Here is a 20,448-nt window from a genome sequence, read left to right as displayed (position 1 = left end):
AGCGTTCATAAGGGTGAAGCATTCATAACCTAATCACTTCCCCAAAGTCCCTAACTCTTAATAATACTATATTACTATAGTATGTTAATGAACTCCTGAGCTCAGGCAATCTGCCCGCCTCGGCCTCCCAAAGTGCTAGGATTACAGGTGTGAGTCACCACACCTGGCCCCATTTTGCACTTTCTAAATAAAAAAATACTAAAATGTCTATGTACTCATTTGCAAAATTGTGAATGTTTTATTATAAACAATTCCTTGACTGTGAAAACCATGAGGGAACTGTCCTAGTTTTTTTTTTTTTTTTTTTCCTTAATACCTTTTCCCAAAGCTTTTATGATGTTTCTCTATGGTGGTAAAAGAATAAAGAGAGCCTCATTCTTCATTCACTAGAATGTACTGATCAAATCTTAACTGCCAAGATTGAAACATAAATTAAATCCTTCTTATTGGCAATGAACATTGATTTAATATGAAGCTATCAATTCGGTTCTAACATACGAATTTTTGGGGACACCAACATGTACACCACAGCAAGTTTGAAGTAAATCTGTACTATAAAAATCATCATATTAAGATAGATATGAAATGTTAGAGCACTTATGAGAGTGACATATAAGTTTATTCAATGTAAAAATATGTTTAATCAATACATTGATACTTAGAACCCCAAAGTATTGAATACAGTTTCTGGCAACTTTTGTAACTAGAGTAAATGAAAGTGGTTCTGCAAGAGAAATTATAAATGTCAGTGCCCAGGCACTATTGTCTGTTTGTGTATCAATATTAATTTTATTAATATGAATAACTCTTATCAACCTTTCAGAAATGGAAGAAAAATTGACTCATATTATTAATGAGCTAATACATCAATATATGCACACACATACACAGAAATAATTAATAAAAATATATAACTTCACAAACCAAAATATAGGACTGTATGTGTCACTAAGAGAGGAAACAAAGATATTCATACATTCAAAACACTTACCTAACATTATGCTTTGGCTTACATAAGGAAGTTTAAAGTGGGAATTCTTAATGTATTTTGGGACATAGTTTTGATCAGAAATACTGCAAACACTTTCAGTATCTTGGATAGAAACTTGTTTAGGGCTTTAAAAACAATTTAAAAATCACCTAAGAACAACAACTGAATATATGATTTTTTAAAAAAAAATTGTTAGCAGTATTGCATTTATTTTTGGTTTAGAAATAAATATTTCTAACTCCAAGTGAAATAGTTTCCCGAAAAAATAAGTTAATCTGTATGTATTTCAAAATGCATTTATTTTTAGGATTAATGACATAGTATTTTATTAAGCTTTTTTAAATGGGCAAAAAAATTTAAGATTTCTAGGGCTTTTGTTGTACGTATTAGGTTTTATCTCTGCTAATTTTTGGTTTAAAGGTTGTGGGAAGTTATATGTATTCAAATAATAAATGGCCATCAAAATCCATAAAATTAATAATCATTTACTTACTGACCAAGCATAAATAATAGAAAAATATGAACTATAACCAGTTCATAAAAACTGCTATGAATTAATCTTCCCTTCCCTTGCATTCTATTTTGTGTTTATTCATAATAAGAGTTTCAGCCTTATTTGTGTCAACTATACCCTCCATCTATCTAGATATAGTAGATAGGCATTCCAAATTCCATCCCGAGTTAACTCCAAATGATTCTTATAAATCAGGGATTAATAAAGTACTCTGGAATTCTCAGAGGGAAGATTTTCTTCATTTATACCTTTGTATATTTGTCCATTTGTCCATCACAATTTCTGCTATGTAAGGCCTTGGGTATCTGATTATGGATTTGATGAGGAAGCTATTGAATTATTACTAATTATCGTTGGACTCATATTTAAAAAGCTCTGGATTGAATATGACTTTACCAAATTACTATTTTTAAGTATAAATATTTAAAAATTACATTTTTAATTTATAATATATATGTATTGGGAGGCCAAGGCAGGCAGATCATGAGGTCAGGAGATTGAGACCATCCTGGCTAACACAGTGAAACCCCGTCTCTACTAAAAATACAAATAATTAGCCGGGCATGGTGGCAGGCACCTGTAGTACCAGCTACTGGGGAGGCTGAGGCAGGAGAATGACGTGAACCCAGGAGGCGGAGCTTGCAGTGAGCCGAGATCCTGCCACTGCTCTCCAGCCTGGGCGACAGAGCAAGACTCTGTCTCAATAATAATAATAATAATAATAATAATATACATATATATGTAATAAGCAATATTTGCAATATATATGTAATATGCAATATTATATGGTTGTGTGATTAAGCAATTTAATTTCATTTATATAAAATATTCTGTTTAAGAAAATAAATTTTCTTTCAACTATTTTCAAAGAAATTTTGGATCTCTTTCAGTTGATGAATATTGTAATAAAGTAAATTATATTGAATAATGTGCATTATAATAGTAAGTAATTCTCATATTTAAAAAAATTGAACCTACAAAGACATTCCAATGGCTACTATTCATTTTGAGGTCCATATACTATTCTTTTAAATAAATGTATTGTTCTAAAACCTAAATCACTATGTTTCAGTTTTTAGCCCCAAAATACAGTTGAGTAGATGGTAGAAAGGATGTTAAGACCAAGAGGAATAACTTTTAGTTGACTCCTCCTAGAATTGACCAGGTTTGTGATTCTACTCTATAATGAAAGTCACTAAGAAACCTCACACAATATACACCTTTAGGTAATAGTTTGCTCTGAGTAAGAAACTTTGTTTAGACTTTCTGGCAAGATGGCTGAATAGGAACAGCTCCAGTCTGCAGCTCCCAGCAAGACCAACGCAGAAGGTGGGTGGTTTCTACATTTCCACCCGAGGTAGCCGGTTCATCTCACTGGGACTGGTTAGAAAGTGGGTGCAACCCACGGAGGGTGAGCAGAATCAGGGTGGGGCATTGCCTCACCTAGGAAGTGCAAGGGGCCAGGGAACTCCCTCCCCTATCCAAGGGAAGCTGTGAGGCACCGTGCCATGAGGAACTGTGCTATACGGCCCAGATACTATGGTTTTCCCATGGTTTTTGCAACCCATAGACCAGGAGATTCCCTCGTGTGCCCACACCACCAGGGCCCTGGGTTTCAAACACAAAATTGGGCAGCTGTTTGGGCAGACACTGAGCTAGCTGCAGGAGTTCTTTTTTTCCTTTTTTGCATTCCAGGGGTGCCTGGAAACCCAGCGAGACAGAACCATTCACTCATCTGGAAAAGGGGCTGAAGCCAGGGAGCCAAGTGGTCTTGCTCAGAGGGTCCCATTCCCATGGAGCCCAGCAAGCTAAGAACCACTAGCTTGAAATTCTTGCTGACAGCACAGCAGTCTGAAGTTAACCTGGGACAATCGAGCTTGGTGGGAGGAGGGGTGTCCACCATTACTGAGGCGTTAGTAGGTGGTTTTCCCCTCACCATGTTAACTCTGATTGTGCAGAACTCACCACAGTATGGCCAAACACCTGGGGCCAGACTGCCTCTCTAGATTCCTCCTCACTGGGCAGGGCATCTCTGAAAGAAGGGCAGCAGCCCCAGTAAAGGACTTGTAGAAAAAATTCCCATCTCCCTGCTACAGAGCACCTCAGGGAAGGGGCGGCTGTGGGCACAGCTTCAGCAGACTTAAATGATCCTGCGTGCCTGCTCTGAAGAGAGCAGCAGATCTCCCAGCACAGCTCTTGAGCTCTACTAAGGGACAGACTGCCTCCTCAAGTGGGTCCTTGACCTCTGTAGCTCTTAACTGGGAGACACCTCTCAGCAAGGATCAACAGACACCTCATACAGGAAAGTTCCAGCTGGCATCAGGAGGGTGCCGCTCTGGGACGAAGCTTCCAGACGAAGGAACAGGCAGCAATCTTTGCTGTTCTACAGCCCCCGCTGGTGATACCCAGGCAAACAGGGTTTGGAGTGGACCTCCAGCAAATACCAGCAGAGCTGTGGAAGAGGGGCCTGACTGTTAGAAGGAAAACTAACAAACAGAAAGCAATAACATCAATCTCAACGAAAAAGATGCCTACAGAAAAACCCCACCCAAAAGCCATCAGCATCAAAGATCAAAGGTAGATAAATCCACAAAGATGAGGAAAAATCAGCGCTAAAATGCTGACAATTCCAAAAACCAGAATCTCTCTTCTACAAACGATCACAACTCCTCTCCATCAGGGGCACAAAACTGGACAGAGAAAGGCTTTGACAAATTGAGAGAAATAGGCTTAAGAAGGTGAGCAATAACAAACTTCCCTGAGCTAAAGGAGCATGTTGTAACCCCATGCAAGGAAGCTAAGAACCTTGATAAAAGGTTACAGGAATTGCCAACTAGATTAACCACTTTAGAGAAGAACATAAATAACCTGATGGAGCTGAAAAACACAGTGCGAGAACTTCGTGTAGCATACACAACTATCAATAGCCAAACTGATCAAGGGGAAGAAAGGATATGAGAGATTGAAGATCAACTTAATAAAATAAACCATGAAGACAAGATTAGAGAAAAAAGAATGAAAAAGAATGAATAAAGACTCCAAGAAATATGAAACTATGTGAAAAGGCTAAATGTACAATTGATTGGTGTACCTGAAAGTGACAGGAAGAATGGAACCAAGTTGGAAAACACACTTCAGGATATTATCCAGGAGAACTTCCCCAACCTAGCGAGACAGGCCAATGTTCAAATTCAGGAAATAAGAGAACACCACTAAGATACTCCTCAAGAAGAGCAACCCCAAGACACATAATCATCAGATTCTCCAAGGTTGAAATGAAGGAAAAAATGGTAAGGGCAGCCAGAGAGAAACATCAGGTTACCTACAAAGGGAAGCCCATCCAACTAACAGTGGATGTCTCTGCAGAAACCCTATAAGCCAGAAGAGAGTATGGGCCAATATTCAACCTTCATAAAGAAAAGAATTTTCAACCCAGAATTTCATATCCAGTCAAAGTGAGCTTCACAAGCAAAGAAGAAATAAAGTCCTTTACAAACAAGCCCATGCTAAGGGATTTTGTTACCACCAGGCCTGCCTCACAAGAGCTCCTGAAGGAACTACTAAATATGGAAAGGAAAAGCCAGTACCAGCCACTGCAAAAACATATCAAAGTATAAAGACCAATGACACTACGAAGAAACTGCATCAACTAATTTATAAAATAAACAGCTAGCATCATGTTGACAGGATGAAATGTACACATACAATATTTACATTAAATGTAAATGAGCTAAATGCCTCAATTAAAAGACACAGGCTGGGAAACTGGATAAAGAGTCAAGACCCATCAGTGTGCTGTATTCAGGAGAACCATCTCATGTGCAAAGACACACATAGGCTCAAAATAAAAGGATGAAGGAATATTAACCAAGCAAGTGGAAAGCAAAAATAAGCAGGGGTTGCATAGTCTCTGATAAAACAGTCTCTGATAAATCCTAGTCTCTGATAAAACAGATTTTAAACCAACAAAGATAAAAAAAGACAAAAAGGCATTACATAATGGTAAAGGGATCAATGCAACAAGAAGAACTAACTATTCTAAATATATATATGCACCCAATACAGGAGCACCCAGATTCATAAAGCAAGTTCTTAGAGACCTACCAAGAGACTTAGACTCCCACACAATAATTGTGGGAGACTTTAACACCCCACTGTAAATATTAGACAGATCAATGAGACACAAAATTAACAAGGATATTCAGGACTTGAACTCAGCTCTGGACCAAGCAGACCTAATAGACATCTACAGAACTGGCCACCCCAAATCAACAGAATATACATTCTTCTCAGCATCACATAGCACTTATTATAAAATCGACCACATAATTGAAAGTAAAACACTCCTCAGCAAATGGAAATCATAAACAGTCTCTCAGACCGCAGTGCAATCAAATTAGAACTCAAGATTAAGAAACTCACTCAAAACTGCACAACTACAGGCAAACTGAACAACCTGCTCCTAAATGACTACTGGGTAAATAATGAAATTAAAGAAGAAATAAATAAATTCTTTGAAACCGATGAGAACAAAGACACAACGTACCAGCATCTCTGGGACACAGCTAAAGTAGTGTTTAGAAGGATATTTATAGCACTAAACCCCCACAGCAGAAAGTGGGAAAGATCTACAATCGACAACCTAACTTCACAATTAAAAGAACTAGAAAAACAAGAGCAAACAAATTCAAAAGCTAGCGGAAGACAAGAAATAACTAAGATCAGAGCAGAGCTCCAGGAGATAGAGACATGAAAAACCCTCCAAAAATCAATGAATCCAGGAGTTGATGTTTTGAAAAGATTAACAAAATAGACTGTTAGCCAGACTAATAAAGAAGAAAGGAAAGAAGAAACAAATGTACATAATAAAAAATGATACAGGGGGTATCACCACTTTTCCCACAGAAATACAAACTACCATCAGAGAATATTATAAACACCTCTATGCAAATAAACTAGAAAATCTAGAAGAAATGGATGAAGTCCTGGACATATACACCCTCCCAAAGGTAAACCAGGAAGAAGTCGAATCCCTAAATAGACCAAGAATAAGTTCCGAAATTGAGGCAGTAATTAAGAGCTGATTATGCTACCAAAACAGATATATAGACCAATTGAGCAGAACAGAGGCTGCAGAAATAACACCACACATCTACAACCATCTGATCTTTGACAAACCTGACAAAATCAAGCAATGGAGAAAGGATTCCCTGTTTAATAAATGGTGCTGGGAAAACTGGCTAGCCATATGCAGAGACCTGAAACTGAACACCTTCCTAACATCTTATACAAAAATTAACTCAAGATGGATTAAAGGCTCAAACCTAAAACCATAAACCATAGAAGAAAACCTAGGCAATACCATTCAGGGCATAGGCATGGGACAAGACTTCATGACTAAAACACCAAAAGCAATGGCAACAAAAGCCAAAATGGACAAATGTGATCTAATGAAATCAAAGAGCTTCTGCACAGCAAAGGAAACTATTATCAGAGTGAACAGGCAACCTACAGAATGGGAGAAACTTTTTGCAATGTATACATCTGACAAAGGTCTAATGTCCAGAATCTACAAGGAACTTAAACAAATTTACAAGACAAAACAAACAACCCTATCATAAAGTGGGCAAAGGATATGAACAAACACATGGCAAAAGAAGACATTTATGTGGCCAACAAACATGAAAAAAAGTTCATCATCATCACTGGTCATTAGAAAGCAAAACCACAGTGAGATACCATCTCATGCCAGTTAGAATGGCTATCATTAAAAAGTCAGGAAATAACAGATGCTGAGAGGATGTGGAGAAACAGGAACGCTTTTATACTGTTGGTGGGAGTGCGAATTAGTTCAACCATTCTGGAAGACAGTGTGGTGATTCCTCAAGGATCTTGAACCAGAAATACCATTTGACCCAGCAATCACATTACTGGGTATATACCCAAAGGATTATAAATCATTCTACTATAAAGACACATGTACACCTATGTTTACTGCAGTGCTATTCACAATAGCAAAGACTTGGAACCAACCCAAATGCCCATCAATGATAGACTGCATGAAGAAAATGCGGCACATATACACCATGGAATACTATGCAGCCATAAAGAAGAATGAATTCATGTACTTTGCAGGAACATGGATGAAGCTGGGAACCATCATTCTCAGCAAACTAACACAGGAACAGAAAACCAAATACCGCATGTTGTCATTCATAAGTGGGAGTTCAACAATCAGAACACAGGGACACAGGGAGGGCAACATCACACAGCAGGGCCTGTCAGGGGGTGTGGGCCAAGGGGAGGGAGAGCATTAGGACAAATGCATAACGCATGCAGGGCTTAAAACCTAGATGATGGGTTGATGGGTGCAGCAAACCACTATGGCACATGTATACCTATTTAACAAACCTGCAAGTTCTGCACATGTATCCCAGAATTTAAAGTTTAATAAAAAAAAATTTTTTTTGTTTAAAATTCTGACTTCATTTGGTACACCTTGTCTTCTTAGAGTGACCATGTATCAATTAAAATGCATCCATCTTCTAAACAGAAACTGCTTCGAAGATCTTTTATCATTCTTCGAAAAAGAATGCATGAGTCACTGATTACAAAGCATTCCTCAGCTTTTCCCAGTTCCTTTTATCTTGTGAGGAGATTAATAGCCATCCTTGAGACACCAGGTGCTTTCTATTTATCAAAGAGAAGCCAGTGGCTGGTAGCTCTCCTAGAGGACTAAGAGAAGATGTACACAGATCTGCTTGGTTGATAATCTGAAGGAGACAAAGCAACGCCTTCCACAGTCGGATGAGTCTCTAAAGACTGTGATGACTTTTTCTCACTTTGGTTAATACATTTATCAAATATTTAATCATAAGCTGATCATTATTTTGTGTGTTTATGTTCCAAAACAGCATCAATCCTGCAGCCAGTCCTGCCTCACATCACTTTCATGAGAAACTATATATGAGAAACTATAAAAACATTTTGTTTTTAGCAGTGTTTGTTACTTTCCTAATATTTAAAAAAAAATTAATTCCTTATCTTCAAGATTGTGCAATCTCAAAATGTGGTGAACATTAGAGAAATAATTGATCTATATTTTATAACCAACTTCCTGCTTGAAATTTATTTATAATGTTTGTGCCGTAATCACTCTAAAACTTATTTGTTATTTGTCAAAAACAAACTCATTGTCTTCCACTCCAAAAATTTTCTTCTTCTTCTGCCTTCTGGTCTCAGATGATAAAATAACTTTACAGTCAATTGTTGGAAATAAGAATCCTAGCCATCTTGACTTGTATCTTTGCTTGAATTTTTCTCAAGTGTTACATTAAAAATTGAATACCAACATTATCTAATACCATTTCTGAAATGCCTCATGGATTCAGCCACTACAGCACTTATCACACCTCCTTTCTAGGACCTCAGTATCTTTTCTTCAGGGCTTCCCAACCTGAGTATTGATTCCTTCAGCTCTTGGAATTTGAAAGTATGGTAGGGGCATGTTAGGGGTCTGAACACAATCTCATATGTTTGTGTTGGCAGTAAGTAACATCAGGCTTTTTTGGTCGACCACACAGAGCATCTCCAAATAGATGTAGTGACATCAGCTACACAGTACATCATTGATTATTACACACAGGAAAGACAGATGTTTTCAAGTGCTCAAGAGGCAGAATTTAAAGTCAAATACATGCCAAGCTTGATGGTAGGATGGCTCCGTGAGGACAGGCAAGAATCCTTTCAGAAACAGTTATAGGCAATGACCTCCAGAGTCCAAAGTGTCCTTTCTGGACACTCCTGTGTGTGCAAATGCTATTTATGTGCTTCATAGGGCTTCTCAGACATGAAATCAATACTTTTTAAATCATTCTTCTATCCCTGGGTAGATATGAACATTAATGAGTAATGTGTATATAATTTAAAAATTCACAGGGAAGACTGAGAAAATGTATTTATTAGGTGATATCCATAATCAAATAATTTATAAATGCCATTTCATATGTTTCTCTTGACACCATTTCATTAGTGTCTCTCATTTTAAGGATGTCTTCATCTCATTTTTCACATATCTTATACCCTGCCTCTTTTCTCCCACTTCAGGGTGTTCCGGAGAATTCAAATTCTTCCTATCCTTCTCCTTCTTCTATTCAAATTAACCCCTACTATACCCAATCCTTGAAATATGACAATACACTGAATCTTCTAACCTAAGTACCTATTAGGTTATTCTGCCACAAAAGGTCTCATTAGGAATAATTCGATTTATAATATTTTAAACTCATTTTCGTATTGCTTTCCCGCTTCAGGAGCCACTCAAACTTGTTCTTCTTCCTCCATTCAACCTTTCCTAATTATTTCCAAGAAAAGGCCATTTCACTTTTTTGTTGTGGATAAACTCACCTTTCACTGTATTAAGGACTTTAGTTCATTAATTAAGCCTACTTTGTCTGTTACCATTCTGATTAGTATATAATCATGTTATGGGATATTTTATCTTAACAGAAACAACTTTTTTTCATATACCTCTAGCTCCAGCTATTACAGTTTTCTCTCTGCTTTGCTTCAAACAAAAGTCCAGTAACTCCCTCTTATTTTAGGGGATATATTCTAAGACCCTCAGTGGATGCCTGAAACCACAGATAGCATGGAACCCTGTGTATATCATTTTTTTCATAAATATACATACCTCTCATTAAGTTTAATCAGCAGATGCAACCTGCGCAGTAATTTTTACATTTTTTAGTTTAAACCAATTCCTGAATCTGTGTACTGTCTCTAATTTGAAGTAAATGGCTTTGTGTTTCTTGTTTCAGGGACTTCCTGCTGAAGTTGTCATATAGCCTCAATGCATTCTGACATAACACATACTGTCAATTGAAACACGTTTCTGTTTATGTCTTCCATCCACAAATTTAATGCCTTTTCCATCTTAACTAAGCACTTATGCACTGTTGCCATAACTTTTGCAGTTTGAGGTGGAACAGCAATACTAGCACAAATTTCTTTTACCTTCTTCACAGTTTCACAGATAGAAGATGCATTTCTTACTATAGATCTTAGCAACCTCAACATATGACTTCTTTTTTTTCCATTAAGTCAAAAATTTTTACATTTTCACTTAAAGAAAGCATTTTACAGCTTCTCTTTGGGATATCTAAATTGCCAGTATCACTACTCTTGCACTTTGGGGCCATTACTACCTCAAATAGAGTTAGTGGTGCATACGCACTGTGATATTTGACACTTGATCTGATAAGGGAGATGGCTATTGAGTGATTAACAGGCAGGTAGCTTGGACAGTGTGCATACACTGGACAAAGGGATGATTCACATCTCAGGTGGGGCAATAGTTAAATTCCGATTTTTTATCTTCTTTTAAAAATATAAACCTAACATTTATGTTTTTGACTTACTAAGTTTATTGTAAATTACTGTCATTTACAATAGCTTCAGAAAGAATAAAATACAGATCAACTTAGCAAAAAAAATGCAAGATATATACACTGAAAACTACACAACATTTCTGAAAGAATTTAAAAAGGATCTAAATAAATGGACCAACATCTTATGTTCATAAATTAGAAGTTATTAATGTAAAAATGGCAATCATTTTAAAATCAATCTTCAAGTTAGACACTATCCCGCTCATAATCCTAAAAGGCTTCTTCTGGAGAAATTGACTAGCTGATTATTAAATCTCAAGGGACCATGAATAGTCAAGACAATTTTGAAAATGTACAAAAATAGATGGCTCACACTTCTGATTTCAAAACTAACTGCAAAACTACAGTAATCAAGTGTGTGTGGTAGTGGCATTAGGACAGACACATAGATCCATGGAATAAAATTGGAAGTCTAGAAATAAACTTTCACATTTATGCTCAAATGACTTTTGAAAAGGGTTTAAAGACAACGTAATGGAAAAAGAGTAGTCTTTTCAACAAATAGTGCTGGAAAATTACTACTTTTGTACTTCCAAGTAAAAAACCTTAGAACACTTTAACACTTATTAGTATCCTTCTTTTATTTTTTCATGCATTTTATTTTATAAATTTTGAATATATATAAATTATTATCATTAACTTATAGATTTAAAATTTATTTAGTGTTTCTCTGTACATATTTTTCCATTTTTTCTGTCTAAATATCCAAATCCAAGCTTTCATCTCTTTATTTTATCTTCTATTTAGCCATAGAAATATCTTTGACTTTTTATTTCAATTAGGTCTGATGATCGGTTATTTGTTTTTCTCTCCCTGGAAATGTCTTTATTTTGCTTTCATTTTTAAAATTATACGTTGAGATATAATTCACATGACATATGATGCACCTGTTAAAGATACAAAATTCAAACTGTGTTAGTATATTCACAGAGGTGTACAACTATTATCACAATAAATATTAGATTATTTTCATCATCCCAAAAAGAAATCTCATACTCATGAGCAATCACTCCGTATTTCCTCCAAGGTGGCTGACACTAGAAAAATTCTACTGTACTTCCAGGCTTTATAAATTTGCCTATTCTGGACATTTCTTATAAATGGAATCAAAAAACATGTGGTCTTCTGTGACTAGCTGTTTTTTCCTTGGTATATTAATTTTTTACTTAGTATAATAACAGTTTAGGGTGCCAAACTAATGCTTGGGCTACTTTTTTGGGGCTCTACTTTTTTTTTTTTTTTTTGTGACGGAGTCTTGCTCTGTCGCCCAGGCTGGAGTGCAGTGTCATGATTTCGGCTCGCTGCAAGCTCCGCCTCCTGGGTTCTGGCCATTCTCCTGCCACAGCCTCCCCAGTAGCTGGGACTACAGGTGCCCACCACCACGCCTGGCTAATTTTTAGTATTTTTAGTAGAGATGGGGTTTCACTGTGTTAGCCAGGATGGTCTCAATCTCCTGACCTGGTAATCCACCTGCCTTGGCCTCCCAAATTGCTGGGATTATAGGTGTGAGCCACCATGCCTGGCCAGGGCTCTACTTTTTTAGTGAATGCTGAATGCCAAATTTTTAGCCTCTTCTACGACCAGCAACACAATACTAGAGTAGATGAAGCTGATTTTTTAATTTTACCTTTTACCTCTTCCTAATAATTAAATTTAAGAGTACCAAGTAGTTCCACTACCAAAAATGACACATGATATATTTTGGAGTAATGTTTCCACTGAGGATAACTTTAAATTCTTTAAAAAAAAAAAATCAAACTTAACATGTAAGAGTTTTAACAAGGCAATAGGACTTGTGAAGCTAATGTATTAAAATGGTGAAACTTCAGAGACAAAAGCCCAGCATTGAAAGACATGTTTCCTAGAGGTGTCTGCCAATTTTGACTGAAAGAATAAGAAGGTAAACATATCTTTAGACAAACTCACTGAGCTGAGGGTTGGAGGGATGTAAAATATTCACATTCAATATTCACCAAGAAATAGAGCCCTGAAAAACAGCCTAATATTGTTTTGGAGATATGTAAAAGAGCTTGGCTTTATTCTGCCTAAAAATATTTTTTCTTATATAAATTATCTCTGAAAACCCTTTTCCTATATTTAGTCAATGCATACTTAGTATATGCAATCTATCAATTTTACTTCATTTAAAGTATTTCCTTGTCTATGATAATGTCACAGAGTACTTCAAAAATCACACTTATTTTCAATAAGCATCTATAAGTTTCTATATTACTTTATCTTTAAATAAAATAAAACAACACAAATATAATTAATCAAGCATTCCTCTTTTCAGATGGAATCAACTTATAAGTGGAGGCATGTTTTAAAGTGGATACAGTGTAGTTCTACAGTCTCCGAATGAAATAAGTATAGTTTTTCCGTGCCAGAAATTGTAATAGCAGCCAAAATTAAGCACTATCTCTGCCATTTTCTAATTAGTGTCCTAGTTAAAGCATTGTAATGGAATAACTACTTTGAAATGTGGCCTAAATTTAATCAATGTCTCTCAGCTCCTGCTTAGTGATGAGGTGTTCTTTTTGTTTCCTTTTAGCCAGGAAAAGAAGCAAACTAATACTGATAGTCCACAGTACCAATCACTGGGTTTCTATCAAATGTATTATCTCATTTAATATTCATGGTAGTCCTGCTAGGCAGTTATCATTTTTCTGGAAGGAATTTCTAGCATAAAGAGGCCACTAACATTTGCAGTGATACTGCTGGGAAAGTCACTTTAAATTTATCAGAAGAGATTAGAAGTCTGGTAGACAGGAAAGGCCTGGAAAGTACCTTTTATGACTCAGAGATCCAAATAGTTGACCTAGGTAGAAAGGTTTGTGCAGGCTTAATATTTCAATATATTTCATAGGTGCTAAATTTAGTAAATCATAGAGCAGGCCATAAGAAAATCAAAAGATACTATGAGACCACTGGAACTATGTTGCACAATTAGGGGTTCATCCATCATTTATACACATATTTGTAAAAATGAAATCTAGGGGCTATTGTTAAAAGTTAGTAGAACACATAGACAAGAATTCAAAAGCTATTTAGCCATGGAATTCAATCTTCGTGTAAACTATAATTTGGAAGAAGATATTAAGTTTAAATTAAGTGTTTTAGTTATTGTTTTACATAAACTAGTATGTTTATTGGGGCACTATTCACAATAGCAAAGACTTGGAACCAACCCAAATGTCCAACAATGATAGACTGGATTAAGAAAATGTGGCACATATACACCATGGAATACTATGCAGCCATAAAAAATGATGAGTTCGTGTCCTTTGTAGGGACATGGATGAAGCTGGAAACCATCATTCTGAGCAAACTATTGCAAGAACAAAAAACCAAACACTGCATGTTCTGACTCATAGGTGGGAACTGAACAATTAGAACACATGGACACAGGAAGGGGAACATCACACACCGGGGCCTGTTGTGGGGTGGGGGGAGTGGGGAGGGGTAGCATTAGGAGATATATCTAAGGTTAAATGATGAGTTACTGGGTTCAGCACACCAACATGGCAGAGTATACATATGTAACTAACCTGCACTTTGTGCACATGTACCCTAAAACTTAAAATATAAAAAAAAAATTACAGGATGTTGTTGCCAAAAATTTAATGAGAAAATATAAGAGGATAGTAGAGAAACGTCTTCACCTCTCATTCTTGACAGTAAATTTGTTACAATTCCATAATCCTGCAATTACATTGGAGAAACTAAAAGCTGGAATTAGATAGATTAATCTGTACTAAGGGTAAAAGTTAATTATAGTATTTTATAAATTCTCATATATGGAGGACTTATCAATAAATATGTATTTCATATGTTATTATAATAATTCCTGGAACATGTAAATACACCATTCATAGAAAAGAATGTAAGATAAGGTCAAAATTTCCATAGATTCAGAGTAAATCAGTTTATCATATATTTTTATTATTAGTATTTGAAATTAAATTCCATCCTATGTATACACTATAACAATATATTCAATGTCATTTAAAACTATATGTGGAATTACATAGTAGGAGTCCAGCTTCCTTGACTGAGAATATAGATATTCCCAAAAGATATATTATTCCAGTATATACAATGAATTTATATTAAATAATTTGAATAGATTTTATGAAAGACTTTTGGGTGAGAATTACTCAAACATTATTATATTAAAAAATTCTTGTTTCTGTGGTGTCTGATGTAAGAAAACTCTTTCCCAGATAATTTCCAGACCCAAGCAGCTAGTGGAAAATTGTCACTGGATGTACAATCACCAGCCTTAGACCTTAGTTTGATTGACTGGAGAGTATTAACTGAAGTAGGCATCTGTTATGGATAGTGGGTAAGGCAGGACTGGGAAAAAACTGAGAATGACAATCACCTTGTGGGTTTAACAGCATTATATTCATTTTAGAGTTTATAAAGAGATTAGACACCAAGGTCTCAAATATTTAAATGACTTATTTAAAGTTAAACAACTGTGAGATAATCAATTTTAGCTTTGAAACAAAATCATTTTATTCCAAATTTAATATAGCTGCCTCTTGACGTTGTATTTATGAACATCGAAACAAAATGTTAGCTCATTCTGGTTTGTACTGTAAAATGTTGAATGTGAGAAATGCAAATACCTTTGTAAAAATGCAACTAAAATCTTAATTTTGATTCTTCCTATCTTCTTAAGATAGAAAATTTTTCTTAAAACGTGTATGTTCAGAGATATGTTCTAATTTTCTTCATTTTGTAGTCAGGGCATAATTTGTTAGCACTACTTTCACATTTTAGTGTACTTTTTTTCAGAGTGATCAAAAACTTTCTTTCCAAAGCACCAACAATGAACAAATTTTTTCTAGAAGAAAGCTAGTTTAGAAATGCAGAGGATAATGGATTAATGATTCAAAAAGAAGTCTTTGAAAACAAATTTTTTACCTACCTACTCAAGTTCCCCTTGCTGAGAATAATTTTTTTGAATAAATAGCATGTCATGTCTGGATCTAACTGGAATTAAGGAAGATTTTCTAAGAGTTTCTTTACTTCTTGACTCTTCTTTATCCTAAGAAAATATCTTTTATATATAAAGATGAATCCAGCTGATTCCCTGTCATTTGATTTCATTTTAGCCCTTCAGTCACAAGCAATGCCCAGTGAACTGCAGATTCTCATCAGTTCAGAACAAGGCCACACATGGAGACAAAGCATGATGAATAGTCTGTTACTATAACCCAGAGGAGATGACCTTGGCATTGGTGAGACCCAAATTAGTATCAAAGCTCATATTTCATTGAATATCCTCTCTCATAGCCACAGCTTTGACCAGATGTATGGAAGCTAAGAAAACAACCTCTTACCTTTAGCAAATATGAACTCAGTCATAAAACTTTTACAAATAATTGAATTATATAAAAGAGCTTATTCTAAGGTTATTTTTCTTTCTTTTTTCCCTTCTTTTAGGACTCAGATCCTAAACAATTTCATTGTAATATTAACAATTACATGATTCATGGTACATGATTTTAGGTTGCTTGGTTGTCACATAACAGAAATTTAGAAGTTTTTGCAAATAGACTCCATTATATTTCAAGTGCTTTTTACTTAATGATTTTTTTAAACAAATTCAGACAAGCAATACTTAACTGGCTTCTAGAAAATTGTTCTCTTTGATATATCAGCATCTTTCATTTACCTTTTAAATAAGTCCTCAAGAAATAAACTCAGGACAATTTTAGCTTGCCTGTGTGTGTGTGTGTGTGCACATATGTGTGTTCCTTCCCAAAACCGTCTTTGTGGACAGTCCAATTCTAAAATGTAATTGGAATTCTGGAATATTGTTGCATGACATTCTGCTGAAATTTGACTACTGAATCCATTTATACAACCCCTTTAGATAATGTATGCATATTTTCCTTTTTCAAATAGAAAGAAGTAAATGTGATGTGAGTACTGTTTCAAATAATAGTACCAGAAGTTTTTTAAAAAGGTCAATTTTGCTGATACAATTTTGGAGTCTATTATGAATAAATTGCCCTTTCTCATATATCTTCATTACATGTTATGCTTCCTAATTACCACCATTTCCCCCCAAATTTGAATAAAGTAGAGCTATTCAAAATATTGGCTAATAAAAGGAAATACACTCCATTTATTAACTAGAAAAGTAAGTTCCTTTACTAAATTTAAGTTAGATGATATACCAATATATTATGAAAATTGGTTCTGTTAATTTTTCCTTTCAAATTATTTTCTCTATTACAAGTTGTACACCTTTAAGAAAGATTTTTAATGATGAAAAAAATTACAAAGCAGCTTAATAAAGCTTCTGTCTTGGCTTGGCTTGTGCTGCTATAACAGAATACCACAGACTGAGTGATTTATAAAGAACATAATTTTATTTAGAGGCCGGCATCTCACAAGGGCTGTCCTGCTGCCTCATCCCATGGCGGAAGGGGGAGGGGCAAAAAAGAATGAGACAAAGAGCAAGAGGTGACCAAACCCATATTTTAAAATAAGAAAACCATTCCCATAATAATGGCATTATTCTATTCACGCAGGTGGTGCCCCCATGACCCAAACGTCTCCCATTAGTTCTCATCCCCTAATGCCATCACATTGGGAATCAAGTTTCCAGTACATAAATTTGTTACTGAAACACCTGGCATTTTTTCAAGGTTCTGCTGTTCACTGCACAAAAAGCAAATCACAGAGACAAGTATCGCCAAGGAAGAAGGCTTTAATCAGGTGCTATAGCTGAATTGATGAGAGATCAGTTTCACATCCGTCTCCCTGACCAATTAAAACTAGGGGTTTATATAGCAGGGAAGAAATGTAGCAGTGTTTTGTAAACAGAGGAACTAGAGAAGGGCAAAAAGGCAATCAAGATGAATGAGGGATCCTGCATCTCATTGTCTGAATGCAGTGATCTGGTGAGTTTCAGTTCTTTGAGTCTTTTTTTGAGAGGCCCTAAGGTGGTTTCCTGAGGAAGGAACTCAGATAAAACAAATGTAAGGTTCAAGCTTTAAGACAAGAAGGGTCAATTTCAATGTTTATTTGAAAAACTATCTATGTGACTACTGGGTCAGTTTCAGAACTTTGGGGGACACATTCAAACCATAGAAACTTCCAGTGAGGAATTACACTTGCTCAAAACTATCACTGTGAGGTGGGGTTCAATTTATCCAAAGCCATTCCCCAGAGGCTGGATTCTGAATGAGATAGCCTCTTACAGAACATCAGGGAAACCCACTATAGAATAGTTTTTAAAGTAATTAACCCTATAGAGTTCTGACATGGAATATCAAGACTGGAAACAACTACAATGCTTGCATGCCAGCTGATTACATCAAGTCTGGAACCTACACTCTCATAAACATTGAATGGTAAGTCGATAGAATAGGGCTCAAGACCAGTATTATGCTCAACCGTTCCGATTATGGATTCCAGTCACTGCCCACATCAAAGGAGGGAATGGCTCTTCCCCAATCACACACGACAAAGGGGAAGTCTCTCATGGTGTCTAATGTCTAGCCCTGTGTTCTGTTCCATAATGCGCTGGGTAGTGGGAGACCTGCACATGGGAGATGTGTATATTTGATATAGGCAATTGCCTTTGTTGACATAAAAATTTTATTCCATGCAATTTCTTAATTCTAAAATTTCATGGAGAATATGTTTAGTTTTTTAAGTTTGATTTTAAAGTTTGTATTCTCCATAGTTCTAGAGCAAGGGTTTTCTAGCAATGTAAAGAAAAATATTTTCGTATGATATCAAAATATTTTGTAATCACTGTAATCTCCATTGTCAACCATGCATTCTGTGATAGATAATAAAAGAATGTTGTTTTAGGTAACTAAATAGTCTGATAATGTGTTACCTAATCCATGAGTAAATATATTAAAATAACATCTGAAAAAAATCTATTGTTTAATAACTTGTGAGGAAAACAAGAGTTGAAAAAAATGTTGATGACTCAGAATCCATCAACATAAATCATTGGCACAAATGAAAAAGATTAAACTTTCAAACAATTAAGAATTATGTTTCAAGCCTATACCATTTTATCATGATTTCTTAACCTCATGCTTCTGTATCTAGTAAATTTGGATTTGACAATCCTCTTTCTATATACCACTGTTCTTAACAACAACAGCAAAAATTCTGTGAGCTTCAAAATTTGAGTCATTTTGAATTGAAACAGACCTTTCATTAATTTATCCATTTATAAATATTCACACACATTTATACTACGGAAAGCACCATTCTACACTTTTTTTTTTTTTTTTTTTTTGAGACAGAGTCTCGCTCTTGTAGCCCAGGCTAGAGTGCAGTGGCGTGATCTCAGCTCACTGCAGCCTCCGCCTCCTGGGTTCAAGCAATTCTCCTGACTCAGCCTCCTGAGTAGCTGGGATTACAGGCACCCACTGTCATGCCTGGCTAATTTTTGTACTTTTAGTAGATACAGGGTTTCGCCATGTTGGCTAGGCTGCTCTCCAATTCCTGACCTCAGGTGATCTGCCCACCTCGGCCTCCCAAAGTGTTGTGATTACAGGTGTGAGCCACCATGCCTGGCCCATTCTACACTACTAAAGGCACACAAAGAATCTAATGTGCATACTTACTTAAAGAAGACCAGGGAAATGGTTTACAGACAGTGATCACAGCTTTATTTGGTATGTAATCAATTTAGAGTTTCTGTATAGAATTTTAAAATATTAATTCTAGTAAAATAGGATATGTTAGGATACCAGATTATGAGATGAGACAGATGGATAAAAGAGAGATTTGGATAGGATAAGGTAGTGAGAAGAGATGAGAAGAGAAAACAAGAGGAGAGGATAGGAGAAGGGAGGAGAGGAGAGAAGACCCATGGGATATGTGTATTTTGCAATAGCCAGTTGTTTTGCTGACATATTAATAAAGCTTATTCTCATTCCTTGCAGTTTCTTAATTACAAAATGTCACAATTTTTATTGTGCTCTGTAATAACAGGTATACTGTTGTAAGACTAGAAGACAGTTGACTAGAGAAGCCTGAATGGTAAAGGTGAGAATAAGAATGCATACTCTGGATCACCCTATAAAATGTATTCCTTACTGAAAGTGTTAGTCAAAAAGTATGAAAGCTATAGTTGTGGTGCAAACTAAATGAATGCAAATAATTATGACATGAAGAAAATAGTAAATGTTTAAAGAGTCAAAATATGAGGATTCAGAGATGGGAAAAGATTACTTCACTTGGGGACATGTGATGATCATTCAAGTACCCTTGGTAGCATTTCTCTGAAATAGGAAAGACAATTTCTTCAGAGAATTAAGGGGAGGAGGCAGTGAAATAGTTTCAATGGAATAGGAAATGATCACCCTATAAATATTCCTTTAAAAAGACGTTATTTCCTACAAACATCAATAATAGCAAATACATACATAGAATTAAGATCAAAGATTTGATAAAATGTATTTCTTTACATTTTAAGTCCACTTTGTAATAATAATGCCATA

General features: G+C 35.6%; 1 pseudogene; it reads left to right on the top strand.

The window, feature by feature from the left end:
- LOC129484224 (large ribosomal subunit protein eL18-like) overlaps positions 1-20,448 on the top strand; it is a 79,678-nt pseudogene that overhangs the window by 58,746 nt on the left and 484 nt on the right.

This window comes from Symphalangus syndactylus, chromosome 6, assembly GCF_028878055.3.
Source record: "Symphalangus syndactylus isolate Jambi chromosome 6, NHGRI_mSymSyn1-v2.1_pri, whole genome shotgun sequence".
NCBI lineage: Eukaryota > Metazoa > Chordata > Mammalia > Primates > Hylobatidae > Symphalangus > Symphalangus syndactylus.
Note: the sequence above shows the minus strand (reverse complement) of the source record. Positions and strands in the feature narration are given on the sequence as shown.